The sequence below is a fragment of the Parambassis ranga genome, unplaced genomic scaffold, assembly GCF_900634625.1.
Source record: "Parambassis ranga unplaced genomic scaffold, fParRan2.1 scaffold_22_arrow_ctg1, whole genome shotgun sequence".
Taxonomy (NCBI): domain Eukaryota; kingdom Metazoa; phylum Chordata; class Actinopteri; family Ambassidae; genus Parambassis; species Parambassis ranga.
In genome coordinates, this window is record NW_021144778.1 from 461869 (window position 1) to 477776 (window position 15908).

Consider the following 15908-nt stretch of genomic DNA (forward strand, 5'->3'; position numbering starts at 1 on the left):
ATCTCCTCGGCCTATCGCGTACGCCGCCGTCCAATGTAAGATTGGATTTCATCCAATCACGCGGCGCGACGACGCTCGACAGCGCCAATGGCAGCGCGCATTTCCATTCTACATTGGATGACGTAGCGAGTCCATAGCAACCGTTTGCGCTGAACAATCAACAGAGTTACCATGAGTGCAGCTTATACATCTTCACAGAGATGTGGCTCACTGATATGAGACTGGATGCTAACGTGGATCTACCGGGCTTTACTGCTGTGAGAGCCGACAGAGACACGAACGCTTGTGGGAAGAGCAGAGGTTCATCATATATGTGAATGAACGCCCAGGACATGTCTCAGTGAAAAAGGTACTGTCTTGTCAGGACTTGGAACTGTTAGCCTGCGGCCATATTACTTGCCGAGGGAGCTAAGTCACGTGATCGTGCTCTGTGTTTACGCCCCACCGAGCGTGGACGCATCAGCTGCCTATGAGAAGATACACACAGTAACAGCAAGACTGCAGACAAAGCACCCCGAGGCGTTTATGGTTCTGGTTCACCTGCAGCCACAGTACACCCCCTGGTCAAAAGGATGTCTAAAACCACACGTTCAATCAGGAAGTGGTCACCTGAGGCAGAGGATTGTCTGAGGGACTGCTTTGGACACCACTGACTGGGATGTAATGCTAAAAACACATGTTGAGGACATAGGGGAGCAGACTCACTGCACTCAAAAAACTGATTCAAGCCCCTCTTAGAGGTGAAACATTATAATTTTGTTTGTCTTATGAAAATGTTATTAATTCCAACAATACCCAAATATGTTTAGCAGATGTAACATAAATATATATTTGCTTTGACTCCCGTGGCCCTCTCAAACCGAATGAGTTCAACTAGCAGAGCAAGAGCATGCGCAGGAGATCAGCCTCTGTCCTACCCGCCATCTGCCTCTGCTTGAAACTACTGTGGTAAGTTTTCTGTCTTCTATTTAATAAGTTATTATCTTTATGTGAAACAATGTGCATGCCTTAAGATAAATGGACCTTGAGTTTAGGAAGAATGTCAGTCATTGTTCATGTTGGGGTAGACAGGCTACAAGCAGCTAAGATTAGTTAGCATTCGTTATAGCTAACGTCTATGGTCGCGTCATATAGCTGTCAGAGGTAAGTGGTAAACACGGTTAGTACTTGGAGTTTTCTACACAGGCACGTTGAATTCATCCTTAACACACTGAGAGCGCAGCTCGCCGCCAGCTAACGCAATCCAAAAGTGCTTGGCTTTACTTTTGTAGTGTAGCTGACAGGCTAACGTTAGCCCAGAGCTAACGCTCTGTGTTAGCCTAAGCAGCACTTGTATGCAGGGGTACAGCCAGTGCTTAAGTGTAGTTAATGTGAAACAATACAGTCGTGATTTCTTGAAGTGAAGCAGTCGGCATATTTTCGCGATATATTTTATTTTTTATATCGTTTTTGTCTGCTGGTGGGTGCCTGCTCCCCTGCGTGTGTGTCTGTGCTGCTGGGTGTGCATCGGGCTGGAACTGCGCCGTACATCAGTGGTCCCCAACCACCGGGCCGGGGACCGGTACCGGTCCGTGGGTCATTTGGTACCGGGCCGCACAGAAAGACTGAGCAAAACATATATTATTCATTATCTGAGTCTGAAAGCTGTTTCATTTATAAATCGTCAGATTCATCCACCTGTGCCTTTAAGCACCTGCCCAGACGCTTGTCTCGGTCACGGGATACGGAACCCCAAATTAAGCCCACAAGCAGCAAAAATAAATAAAAAACAAACGTCTTTGGAGAGCTTCTTCGGAAAGGGGAAAAGGCCTAACGAGGAGACAGAAGAAGAGGAGCCTACCCCTTCAAGAAAAAGAAACCCGCATTTAAAAGACTATATCAGGAGTCCTATTTAAAATACGGATTTATTGCAACAGGTGATTCTCACACACCAAGTCCGCTCTGAGTGATATGTGGCGACAGACTCGCAAATGAGGCAACGAAGCCTTCAAAACTGCGAGACCGAGCACCCTGCATTAAAAGACAAGCCATGGAAGAAAACATGAACAAGAACGACTGAAGCAATTAATGACGGCCAAAACAAAATTACGGAGTGGACTGGACATAAGAAACACACTTCGGGTGTCATGTCTCCCATTATCCCCAGATGGGACCGCCTCATTGCTGAGAAAGCTCAAAGGCTCCCACTAATTAAGCATAAGAGTAAGTTGTCTGTTTATGCACTTTGTTTGTTTTTTTTTTTTTTTTTTTTTTTCTGTGCCGGTCCGTGAAAGTATTGTTTTACATGATACCGGTCCGTGGTGCAAAAAAGGTTGGGGACCGCTGCCGTACATGACAGACAGCAGGGGAGACCTGTAAACGTGCTGAAATGACTTTGTTTAGTAAAAGGAAAAGGTATAAACATGTTCTATTGTAAGGGGACCACCTGCATGCAGATGTACTTTAATACGTGGATTAGGCTACTACTAAATCCATAGGCGTCGCTACCATTATATCAGAGGGGGACGTGTCCCCCCCACATTTTAAAACGGCCCGTTTGGACCCCCCCACATTTAGTGAGTAGGAAATTCCACCTAACGCTGTCTCGATTGCTCGTGAAAAACTCCGTTCCACTAAGTTCGTAAGAGAATAACCTCACCGCTGAAATCCATCCTCCATGTTTTCCTGGTTACCACAGCGCTGCACAGCGGACCTAACAAAGCCGGTGGTTTCTTCGAGCGAGCGTAAAACACCGTAAAGAGAACCGTCAGTGCTGGTCGACGCTGGAGGAGGTAACGTCAGTGTCATCCCACAAAGTCCAGCTCATGCTGAAGCCTGACTGTTTGTCACATGGCCCCAGGTGACGTTAGGTTGATGTTAAATCAACTTAGAAAAGTTGGGAGGAAGCTGCTGTTTACTTTCAGTTACAGTAGATGGTATTATTTGTCTGATGACATGTTGTTGCCTTTTCTGCTCCCTCCCCACACACAATGGACATGAGGAGATTCCAACAAGACACGGAGAGTTAGAGTTGTTTTCAGCATTAAACCCATATTGTAATAAGGCCAGGTTAGCTCCTGTTAGCCTGCTAGCTTCAGCCTCGCCGAGCCAGTGCACACAGCCACCTGCTCCTATTCTTATCAGCAAGAATAAAACACATGTGATGGACCGTCAGGACACAGTGGAGCATTATATGAACAGGAACACTGATGTAGCAGATGAGGCAGTGCATCATTATAAACACATCCACAAGGTTTGTTGTGAATTCAGCAGTTTTATAAGCAAATAAAAATAAAGACATGCATCTTTTTGTAAGTTAGTATTTTAGTGTTTCAGTATTATCTGCATTAAGCAGTTTGGTTCATTTTTCTATGGGATTTGCCAGTTTTTTGTCTCTGTAAATGAGAGAAGGCCTCAGATATGGAGGCTGTTAGTGTAGTAGCACCAGTATGTTTGACAAAACTGTTGTTTCACTTGGAATTAGTTTAGTTTGTCACCGAGTTTTTGTTGAATCTGTCTCTGAAATAGTCATTAAGTGTTTACTTCTGTAGGTAAAATAGTTTAACAACCTGTTAAAATCCACAGGAAATCGCAACTACTTCATATTATTATATTTCATAATATACTGATGTACTTTTTTCACCACCCACCCACAGAAGGTGTCCCCCCACATTTTTAATGCTTCCTACGCCACTGACTAAATCACATTTTTACTTGTCAACAGTAATTAATTAATTGGTAATTAATTAATGAATGTAAAATGAAAACTCACATTTCTTTATAGCTATTCAAGTCTGTGTGAGAGTAACTACAACTAACAATACTGTTTTGTACTACTACTGTTTTCAAGGTGAATGATGACTTCTTGCAGATCACCACAAAGCCGCTGCATTGAACTTCATGGCCCAGCTGAGTTGACATTCCTTATTATTGCCGAGGGGATCACTGGCTTAAAATGTCTACATGCAGCCTCTACTTTTACTCCTGCCCTGTACTTCTTCCTCAGCTCTCCCTGGACATTGGTCCTCAGTGCAGTGCAGTTCTAGAATGATTGCTTCTGAGAGTTTGAGCAGACAAAGTTGGAATATGAACTTATGTAAATGTAAACATGAAGCAGCCATCCTATCTACTGAAGTTCAAATCCGGGATTTGAACCCAGGACCTCTCGCACCCAAGGCGAGAATCATACCCCTAGACCAATGAGCCATGTGTGACATCTCTTTTTTCATGTTTCAGTCAGTGGAAGAACAACACAAAGCACATGTTCTTCTTAGTTTGACATTGGTAAAGTTATGAACAAAGATTTCTGGTTAGGAATATAAAGCCGCTGCATTGAAGTTCATGGCCCAGCTGAACCACTTCTCAAAGAAGCTTCTGTAAGTTTCCCAGAACAAAGGAGGAACTTCAATATTAATGAAAGATTCACATGTTTATGTGATGCTCAGGATCAACATGAGTGTTGTGTGTTTGTGTTTTTTAACCCTATAGGAGGGCAGCTTACACGTTCTGAAGACAGGAGCCCAGCGATGTGGGAGTTTCATCCAACTTAATTTGGTATATTGAAATGCAAAGGTTTATGTCCTGGAGGAATGTTATGCACCTTACTGTTTCTATTTCTGCTGCATTTATTGGATGGAAAAACTCAATTCAATTGAGTTCATCCAATGAGTATAGGTTAAACAAATGAGTGATATTAATCACAATAAATATACAGCAACATTGATTAATGTGATTAAAATTTTAATCATGTGACGGCACTAGTTCAAACGTGTGAGTTCAAAGAACAGATGACCTACCAGTGGATGTCATGGTCATGGTTTTCTGCAGAAAGTCTCGTTCGTTTTCTAACATGGCAACCTTCTCCTTTAGAGTTTTCTGTCAACAGGCTCTTGTTCGGACTTTTGCAACCCTCACCTCTCATTAAAGCTGGTTTCCAATCATGTGTGTCTGGGTGCGTACACACTGCCCATAGTTACTGACGGAGCCACTGCGTCACACCCCAGCTGATACATGACCGCACCAGGTGACTGCTGCTATGACCTATGTTGGTTGTCAGCGTTCCTTCCATTCCATTACAGCAGCATGAAAACAAGGTCCTGAGCAGCAACAATAGATAAAGTAGAAATAAAGACTATGTACAGAGCAACCATAAGATATGCAGATATACAGATGAGAAATGTACAGAGATGTATTATGTCCTGTTATGATATCATGAAAAACTCTGAGTATTACACTGAAGGTGAGGATGTTATTGCACTAAGAGAAAAAACACTGTACTGTTTCCCCATCAGTGTCACTGGGTGTAAACATGGTGATAAAGTACAGAGGTTAGAGTACAGATGGACTGATGTTATACAGTCTGACCCCTGTCTGGACAAAGGTCTGTGGCTGAGCTACCCAAGGTCCCCACTGTCTCATGTTTTTATATTTGACTCATTTTCACAGCACTTCATTAGTTTGTTATCATAATCAGCCACCATGTACAGGTGCATCTCCATAAATGAGAATATTGTGGAAAAGTTCAATATTATAAACTAATGATGTCACACTGTGATCAGATGATGAACTCAAAACACCTGCAAAGCAGACACAATCATGGGGAAGACTGCTGACTGGACAGATGTTGAATAAATAAAAAATAGTCAGCATGGTTATCCTCAGGAGCAATAATGGGAATATGACTCCCATCCATCCTGCACACTGAGGGACCCATCAAGACAGACAGTTATCAGGACCGTTACCTGGATCAGAGCCTCAATCTCCCAGGTGACTGTGCCAAAGAAAGAGAAAGAGGAGGATGGTCTCAGGTTCTGAGGGCGACTCCAACTGGCATAGTAGTGTAGTAGTAGACCCACTAAAGGTTCTAGCAGTGGAAGTGAGTTGCAGATAAACCACAGATAGAGGTTGGTGAAGAAGTTTCATACCTGTATAAAACCTCAACCACGAAGGGACTCGAACCCTCAATCTTCTGATCCGAAGTCAGACGCCTTATCCATTAGGCCACGTGGTCTAGTGTGTTTATCACATAAAATTTTCTTGGCAGCTCCTGTAGAAACTGTTGTCTCTTCAAATTAAATGTACTGAATGTCGATCTATAGGAGCCAACTACCAAGTCTTTATGTGTGGAGACATTTACAGACAGCAAAGGATAGTTAGGAAAGATATATACATGATTGTGACGGCCACAGGGCCTAGTGCTTGTTTGTTCCACTCTGGTTGCAGGGTTCCATCAGGGTGGAGCTGTGTTGATTGCAGAGGCAGAACACCTGGCCAGTGTTCTGAATGAAGTATTTAGCTCCACCTGATCCTGCACTGCATATATATTATATATATATAATATATATGCAGTGCAGGATCAGGTGGAGCTAAATACTTCATTCAGAACACTGGCCAGGTGTTCTGCCTCTGCAATCAACACAGCTCCACCCTGATGGAACCCTGCAACCAGAGTGGAACAAACAAGCACTAGGCCCTGTGGCCGTCACAATCATGTATATATCTTTCCTAACTTATCCTTTGCTGTCTGTAAATGTCTCCACACATAAAGACTTTGGTAGTTGGCTCCTATAGATCGACATTCAGTACATTTAATTTGAAGAGACAACAGTTTCTACAGGAGCTGCCAAGAAAATTTTATGTGATAAACACACTAGACCACGTGGCCTAATGGATAAGGCGTCTGACTTCGGATCAGAAGATTGAGGGTTCGAGTCCCTTCGTGGTTGAGGTTTTATACAGGTATGAAACTTCTTCACCAACCTCTATCTGTGGTTTATCTGCAACTCACTTCCACTGCTAGAACCTTTAGTGGGTCTACTACTACACTACTATGCCAGTTTGGAGTCGCCCTCAGAACCTGAGACCATCCTCCTCTTTCTCTTTTCTTTGGCACAGTCACCTGGGAGATTGAGGCTCTGATCCAGGTAACGGTCCTGATAACTGTCTGTCTTGATGGGTTCCCTCAGTGTGCAGGATGGATGGGAGTCATATTCCCATTATTGCTCCTGAGGATAACCATGCTGACTATTTTTTATTTATTCAACATCTGTCCAGTCAGCAGTCTTCCCCATGATTGTGTCTGCTTTGCAGGTGTTTTGAGTTCATCATCTGATCACAGTGTGACATCATTAGTTTATAATATTGAACTTTTCCACAATATTCTCATTTATGGAGATGCACCTGTACATGGTGGCTGATTATGATAACAAACTAATGAAGTGCTGTGAAAATGAGTCAAATATAAAAACATGAGACAGTGGGGACCTTGGGTAGCTCAGCCACAGACCTTTGTCCAGACAGGGGTCAGACTGTATAACATCAGTCCATCTGTACTCTAACCTCTGTACTTTATCACCATGTTTACACCCAGTGACACTGATGGGGAAACAGTACAGTGTTTTTTCTCTTAGTGCAATAACATCCTCACCTTCAGTGTAATACTCAGAGTTTTTCATGATATCATAACAGGACATAATACATCTCTGTACATTTCTCATCTGTATATCTGCATATCTTATGGTTGCTCTGTACATAGTCTTTATTTCTACTTTATCTATTGTTGCTGCTCAGGACCTTGTTTTCATGCTGCTGTAATGGAATGGAAGGAACGCTGACAACCAACATAGGTCATAGCAGCAGTCACCTGGTGCGGTCATGTATCAGCTGGGGTGTGACGCAGTGGCTCCGTCAGTAACTATGGGCAGTGTGTACGCACCCAGACACACATGATTGGAAACCAGCTTTAATGAGAGGTGAGGGTTGCAAAAGTCCGAACAAGAGCCTGTTGACAGAAAACTCTAAAGGAGAAGGTTGCCATGTTAGAAAACGAACGAGACTTTCTGCAGAAAACCATGACCATGACATCCACTGGTAGGTCATCTGTTCTTTGAACTCACACGTTTGAACTAGTGCCGTCACATGATTAAAATTTTAATCACATTAATCAATGTTGCTGTATATTTATTGTGATTAAATATCACTCATTTGTTTAACCTATACTCATTGGATGAACTCAATTGAATTGAGTTTTTCCATCCAATAAATGCAGCAGAAATAGAAACAGTAAGGTGCATAACATTCCTCCAGGACATAAACCTTTGCATTTCAATATACCAAATTAAGTTGGATGAAACTCCCACATCGCTGGGCTCCTGTCTTCAGAACGTGTAAGCTGCCCTCCTATAGGGTTAAAAAACACAAACACACAACACTCATGTTGATCCTGAGCATCACATAAACATGTGAATCTTTCATTAATATTGAAGTTCCTCCTTTGTTCTGGGAAACTTACAGAAGCTTCTTTGAGAAGTGGTTCAGCTGGGCCATGAACTTCAATGCAGCGGCTTTATATTCCTAACCAGAAATCTTTGTTCATAACTTTACCAATGTCAAACTAAGAAGAACATGTGCTTTGTGTTGTTCTTCCACTGACTGAAACATGAAAAAAGAGATGTCACACATGGCTCATTGGTCTAGGGGTATGATTCTCGCCTTGGGTGCGAGAGGTCCTGGGTTCAAATCCCGGATTTGAACTTCAGTAGATAGGATGGCTGCTTCATGTTTACATTTACATAAGTTCATATTCCAACTTTGTCTGCTCAAACTCTCAGAAGCAATCATTCTAGAACTGCACTGCACTGAGGACCAATGTCCAGGGAGAGCTGAGGAAGAAGTACAGGGCAGGAGTAAAAGTAGAGGCTGCATGTAGACATTTTAAGCCAGTGATCCCCTCGGCAATAATAAGGAATGTCAACTCAGCTGGGCCATGAAGTTCAATGCAGCGGCTTTGTGGTGATCTGCAAGAAGTCATCATTCACCTTGAAAACAGTAGTAGTACAAAACAGTATTGTTAGTTGTAGTTACTCTCACACAGACTTGAATAGCTATAAAGAAATGTGAGTTTTCATTTTACATTCATTAATTAATTACCAATTAATTAATTACTGTTGACAAGTAAAAATGTGATTTAGTCAGTGGCGTAGGAAGCATTAAAAATGTGGGGGGGACACCTTCTGTGGGTGGGTGGTGAAAAAAGTACATCAGTATATTATGAAATATAATAATATGAAGTAGTTGCGATTTCCTGTGGATTTTAACAGGTTGTTAAACTATTTTACCTACAGAAGTAAACACTTAATGACTATTTCAGAGACAGATTCAACAAAAACTCGGTGACAAACTAAACTAATTCCAAGTGAAACAACAGTTTTGTCAAACATACTGGTGCTACTACACTAACAGCCTCCATATCTGAGGCCTTCTCTCATTTACAGAGACAAAAAACTGGCAAATCCCATAGAAAAATGAACCAAACTGCTTAATGCAGATAATACTGAAACACTAAAAATACTAACTTACAAAAAGATGCATGTCCTTATTTTTATTTGCTTATAAAACTGCTGAATTCACAACAAACCTTGTGGATGTGTTTATAATGATGCACTGCCTCATCTGCTACATCAGTGTTTCCTGTTCATATAATGCTCCACTGTGTCCTGACGGTCCATCACATGTGTTTTATTCTTGCTGATAAGAATAGGAGCAGGTGGCTGTGTGCACTGGCTCGGCGAGGCTGAAGCTAGCAGGCTAACAGGAGCTAACCTGGCCTTATTACAATATGGGTTAATGCTGAAAACAACTCTAACTCTCCGTGTCTTTGTTGGAATCTCCTCATGTCCATTGTGTGTGGGGAGGGAGCAGAAAAGGCAACAACATGTCATCAGACAAATAATACCATCTACTGTAACTGAAAGTAAACAGCAGCTTCCTCCCAACTTTTCTAAGTTGATTTAACATCAACCTAACGTCACCTGGGGCCATGTGACAAACAGTCAGGCTTCAGCATGAGCTGGACTTTGTGGGATGACACTGACGTTACCTCCTCCAGCGTCGACCAGCACTGACGGTTCTCTTTACGGTGTTTTACGCTCGCTCGAAGAAACCACCGGCTTTGTTAGGTCCGCTGTGCAGCGCTGTGGTAACCAGGAAAACATGGAGGATGGATTTCAGCGGTGAGGTTATTCTCTTACGAACTTAGTGGAACGGAGTTTTTCACGAGCAATCGAGACAGCGTTAGGTGGAATTTCCTACTCACTAAATGTGGGGGGGTCCAAACGGGCCGTTTTAAAATGTGGGGGGGACACGTCCCCCTCTGATATAATGGTAGCGACGCCTATGGATTTAGTAGTAGCCTAATCCACGTATTAAAGTACATCTGCATGCAGGTGGTCCCCTTACAATAGAACATGTTTATACCTTTTCCTTTTACTAAACAAAGTCATTTCAGCACGTTTACAGGTCTCCCCTGCTGTCTGTCATGTACGGCAGCGGTCCCCAACCTTTTTTGCACCACGGACCGGTATCATGTAAAACAATACTTTCACGGACCGGCACAGAAAAAAAAAAAAAAAAAAAAAAAACAAACAAAGTGCATAAACAGACAACTTACTCTTATGCTTAATTAGTGGGAGCCTTTGAGCTTTCTCAGCAATGAGGCGGTCCCATCTGGGGATAATGGGAGACATGACACCCGAAGTGTGTTTCTTATGTCCAGTCCACTCCGTAATTTTGTTTTGGCCGTCATTAATTGCTTCAGTCGTTCTTGTTCATGTTTTCTTCCATGGCTTGTCTTTTAATGCAGGGTGCTCGGTCTCGCAGTTTTGAAGGCTTCGTTGCCTCATTTGCGAGTCTGTCGCCACATATCACTCAGAGCGGACTTGGTGTGTGAGAATCACCTGTTGCAATAAATCCGTATTTTAAATAGGACTCCTGATATAGTCTTTTAAATGCGGGTTTCTTTTTCTTTGAAGGGGTAGGCTCCTCTTCTTCTGTCTCCTCGTTAGGCCTTTTCCCCTTTCCGAAGAAGCTCTCCAAAGACGTTTGTTTTTTATTTATTTTTGCTGCTTGTGGGCTTAATTTTGGGGTTCCGTATCCCGTGACCGAGACAAGCGTCTGGGCAGGTGCTTAAAGGCACAGGTGGATGAATCTGACGATTTATAAATGAAACAGCTTTCAGACTCAGATAATGAATAATATATGTTTTGCTCAGTCTTTCTGTGCGGCCCGGTACCAAATGACCCACGGACCGGTACCGGTCCCCGGCCCGGTGGTTGGGGACCACTGATGTACGGCGCAGTTCCAGCCCGATGCACACCCAGCAGCACAGACACACACGCAGGGGAGCAGGCACCCACCAGCAGACAAAAACGATATAAAAAATAAAATATATCGCGAAAATATGCCGACTGCTTCACTTCAAGAAATCACGACTGTATTGTTTCACATTAACTACACTTAAGCACTGGCTGTACCCCTGCATACAAGTGCTGCTTAGGCTAACACAGAGCGTTAGCTCTGGGCTAACGTTAGCCTGTCAGCTACACTACAAAAGTAAAGCCAAGCACTTTTGGATTGCGTTAGCTGGCGGCGAGCTGCGCTCTCAGTGTGTTAAGGATGAATTCAACGTGCCTGTGTAGAAAACTCCAAGTACTAACCGTGTTTACCACTTACCTCTGACAGCTATATGACGCGACCATAGACGTTAGCTATAACGAATGCTAACTAATCTTAGCTGCTTGTAGCCTGTCTACCCCAACATGAACAATGACTGACATTTCTTCCTAAACTCAAGGTCCATTTATCTTAAGGCATGCACATTGTTTCACATAAAGATAATAAACTTATTAAATAGAAGACAGAAAACTTACCAACAGTAGTTTCAAGCAGAGGCAGATGGCGGGTAGGACAGAGGCTGATCTCCTGCGCATGCTCTTGCTCTGCTAGTTGAACTCATTCGGTTTGAGAGGGCCACGGGAGTCAAAGCAAATATATATTTATGTTACATCTGCTAAACATATTTGGGTATTGTTGGAATTAATAACATTTTCATAAGACAAACAAAATTATAATGTTTCACCTCTAAGAGGGGCTTGAATCAGTTTTTTGAGTGCAGTGAGTCTGCTCCCCTATGTCCTCAACATGTGTTTTTAGCATTACATCCCAGTCAGTGGTGTCAAAGCAGTCCCTCAGACCATCCTCTGCCTCAGGTGACCACTTCCTGATTGAACGTGTGGTTTTAGACATCCTTTTGACCAGGGGGTGTACTGTGGCTGCAGGTGAACCAGAACCATAAACGCCTCGGGGTGCTTTGTCTGCAGTCTTGCTGTTACTGTGTGTATCTTCTCATAGGCAGCTGATGCGTCCACGCTCGGTGGGGCGTAAACACAGAGCACGATCACGTGACTTAGCTCCCTCGGCAAGTAATATGGCCGCAGGCTAACAGTTCCAAGTCCTGACAAGACAGTACCTTTTTCACTGAGACATGTCCTGGGCGTTCATTCACATATATGATGAACCTCTGCTCTTCCCACAAGCGTTCGTGTCTCTGTCGGCTCTCACAGCAGTAAAGCCCGGTAGATCCACGTTAGCATCCAGTCTCATATCAGTGAGCCACATCTCTGTGAAGATGTATAAGCTGCACTCATGGTAACTCTGTTGATTGTTCAGCGCAAACGGTTGCTATGGACTCGCTACGTCATCCAATGTAGAATGGAAATGCGCGCTGCCATTGGCGCTGTCGAGCGTCGTCGCGCCGCGTGATTGGATGAAATCCAATCTTACATTGGACGGCGGCGTACGCGATAGGCCGAGGAGATTGGAATTGGACAGACTGTCGTGAGCCAGGTAGGCCACTGATGCCACAAATCGCGCCGAGAGCGCCGGTTCGAATCCCACTAGCGCCCATGTGTTGACGTTGATGCCACAAATCGTGCCGAGAGCCCCGGTTCGAATCCCACTAGGCGCGTTAATATTTTGCACTGAAATTACGCGAAACATATCGGTCGTTGTATGACATTTTACCGAGGTTATAATTAAAAACAAAGCGAAAGGAGTGATGCACACCGTTTGTATGTGACAAATTTCACGTGTCATTTGCTGTAATAGTCCAATTGCACATGCATGCATTGAGTGGAATAAATGCAATCTGCTCGCTATTTAGCTAATATGGATTGTATAAAATTTTATCCTTAATAACAATGTTAATGTTAATCTGCATTTTTCTTAACATCCTTTTTTGTATACCTACCTTGTCTGCAATAAAAGGCTCATCAATGGCTAGACTCTTGATTAACCCCCAAAACGCAAATTAGGTTTGTGTTGTTTTTATCATTTCATTTGAACCTTTCTACAAAAAGTATTTCATGGAATTAAATGGTAAATCTTGAATTCTGAATGAAAGCTTGCCTCATTCAATTGTGATACTCTTAAAGGCAGTCACACCTTTTCAAGAATCCACACATTGTAGAGGTCTAACAATACTGTCTGGGAGACCTATTGTTCAATCCATTGTCATGCTATGAGCCCTTACATGGCTACCTCCCAACATTATCGGCTCGTTATCATCTCCCATTCGACAGACATTTAGGCAAGCAAGCAAAACCCTGAAAACAGGAGCAGCAATTTAAGATTTTTCAAACTGTGCTACAGAAATCTAAAAAAAAAACACATTATTTATCCTCAAAAAGATAGAAATTAATTACACAGAGGGAGAAATTTATACCAAAAATGTTTATTTACAAAATAACAATATACACATACATGAAAGTGCACTTTCTCTCTCTTTATTTCTCACTTTCTCTCTGCTCCTCATCCCTGACGCCTCCCTCGCTCTCCACTGAGGAACAAGGAGCAGACCCTGCTCTTTGTTTCTCTTTCCATAGCCTTTGGCTGCTAGGTGCTCCCTTCATTCAGCCAATGGCTCTGTTGCTGTCTCTGCACAGTACCAGTTTCCAAAGTATTGGTGGTGCCCTGGAAGCCGGCGGTCTTTCTGGCAACTTTTGCATACCACCACATCAGTTTTTTTTGTGTATTTCCTGTGTTGTACACCTGCCTGTTCCCTCTCCTGCCTCCTTTTCCTGTTCCTCTGTGTTGTATATGGCACATCTTCCACCAGTGGTTGAGATGTGCCAGCTGGCAGGATCAGCTGTTGATGGGACCTGGGACCTGGCAGATGTGGGGGCTGAAACACCACAGGCATATACAGCAGAGATGTGTTGGTGGCAGGATGCTGCAGCGAAGTGGATGCCACACTGGCCTCTGGACGCTGCAGCGAAGTGGATGCCACACTGGCCTCTGGACGCTGCAGTGAAGTGGATGCCTGGTTGGCCACAGGATGCAGATAGGAGGATGGGGGGCCTGACTCACCAAAACACAGCCGCCTTTTAAGTTTGGCCATGCCTGCTGTATTGGCTGGCAAGGTAAAGATATGTGGGTTATTCCCCACAGCCATGGTTAGGAGAGCTTCTTTTTGAGGTGTGGATGGCTGCTGCACCGCTCCTGCAATTGGAGCTTTTGGAGACTGAATGCCTTGCTGAAGCACCTCGGTCTCCTGAGATCGGCTCCGCTTGTTGTACCTGGAACAACAAAACAACAACAAAAGGGCAGAGTTTTAAAGAAGGGTGTAGGCCAAACAAAACTGACATGGTACACATACACTCAACAAAAATATAAACGCAACACTTTTGTTTTTGCTCCCATTTTCATGAGATGGACTTGAAGATCTAAACTTCATTCCAGATACACAATATTACCATTCCTCTCAAACATTGTTCACAAATCTGTCTAAATGTGTGATAGTGAGCACTTCTGCTTTGCTGAGATAATCCATCCCACCTCACAGGTGTGCCACATCAAGATGCTGATCTGACATCATGATTAGTGCACAGGTGTACCTCAAACTGCCCACAATAAAAGGCCACCCTGAAATGTGCAGTTTTGTCTCACAGCAAAATGCCACAGATGCCACAAGCATTGAGGGAGCGTGCAATTGGCATGCTGACAGCAGGAATGTCAACCAGATCTGTTGCTCGTGCATTGAATGTTCATTTCTCCACCATAAGCCGTCTCCAAAGGCGTTTCAGAGAATATGGCAGTACATCCAACCGGCCTCACAACCGCAGACCACGAGTAACCACACCAGCCCAGGACCTCCACATCCAGCAGGTTCACCTCCGAGATCGTCTGAGACCAGCCACTCAGACAGCTGCTGAAACAATTGGTTTGCATAACCAAACAATTTCTGCACAAACTGTCAGAAACCGTCTCAGGGAAGCTCAACTGCATGCTCGTCGTCCTCATCGGGGTCTTAACCTGACTCCAGATCGTCGCCGTAACAGACTTGAGTGGGCAAATGCTCACATTCGATGGCGTCTAGCACGTTGGAGAGGTGTTCTCTTCACCGTTGAATCTCGGTTTACATTGTTCAGGGCAGATGGCAGACAGCGTGTGTGGCGTCGTGTGGGTGAGCGCTTTGCTGATGCCAAACAAAACTGACATGGTACACATACACTCAACAAAAATATAAACGCAACACTTTTGTTTTTGCTCCCATTTTCATGAGATGGACTTGAAGATCTAAACTTCATTCCAGATACACAATATTACCATTCCTCTCAAACATTGTTCACAAATCTGTCTAAATGTGTGATAGTGAGCACTTCTGCTTTGCTGAGATAATCCATCCCACCTCACAGGTGTGCCACATCAAGATGCTGATCTGACATCATGATTAGTGCACAGGTGTACCTCAAACTGCCCACAATAAAAGGCCACCCTGAAATGTGCAGTTTTGTCTCACAGCAAAATGCCACAGATGCCACAAGCATTGAGGGAGCGTGCAATTGGCATGCTGACAGCAGGAATGTCAACCAGATCTGTTGCTCGTGCATTGAATGTTCATTTCTCCACCATAAGCCGTCTCCAAAGGCGTTTCAGAGAATATGGCAGTACATCCAACCGGCCTCACAACCGCAGACCACGAGTAACCACACCAGCCCAGGACCTCCACATCCAGCAGGTTCACCTCCGAGATCGTCTGAGACCAGCCACTCAGACAGCTGCTGAAACAATTGGTTTGCATAACCAAACAATTT

The 15908-nt window shown here is 43.7% G+C and overlaps 2 non-coding genes across 2 annotated transcripts; one reads left to right on the forward strand and one right to left on the reverse strand.

Moving 5' to 3' along the window:
• Positions 1-5916: 5916 nt before the first annotated feature.
• trnar-ucg (transfer RNA arginine (anticodon UCG)) lies at positions 5917-5989 on the reverse strand. Its single transcript has one exon. It is a non-coding gene; the product is annotated as a tRNA-Arg (tRNA).
• Positions 5990-6631: 642 nt separating this feature from the next.
• On the forward strand, positions 6632-6704 carry trnar-ucg (transfer RNA arginine (anticodon UCG)). The gene has a single exon. It is a non-coding gene; the product is annotated as a tRNA-Arg (tRNA).
• Positions 6705-15908: the final 9204 nt, after the last annotated feature.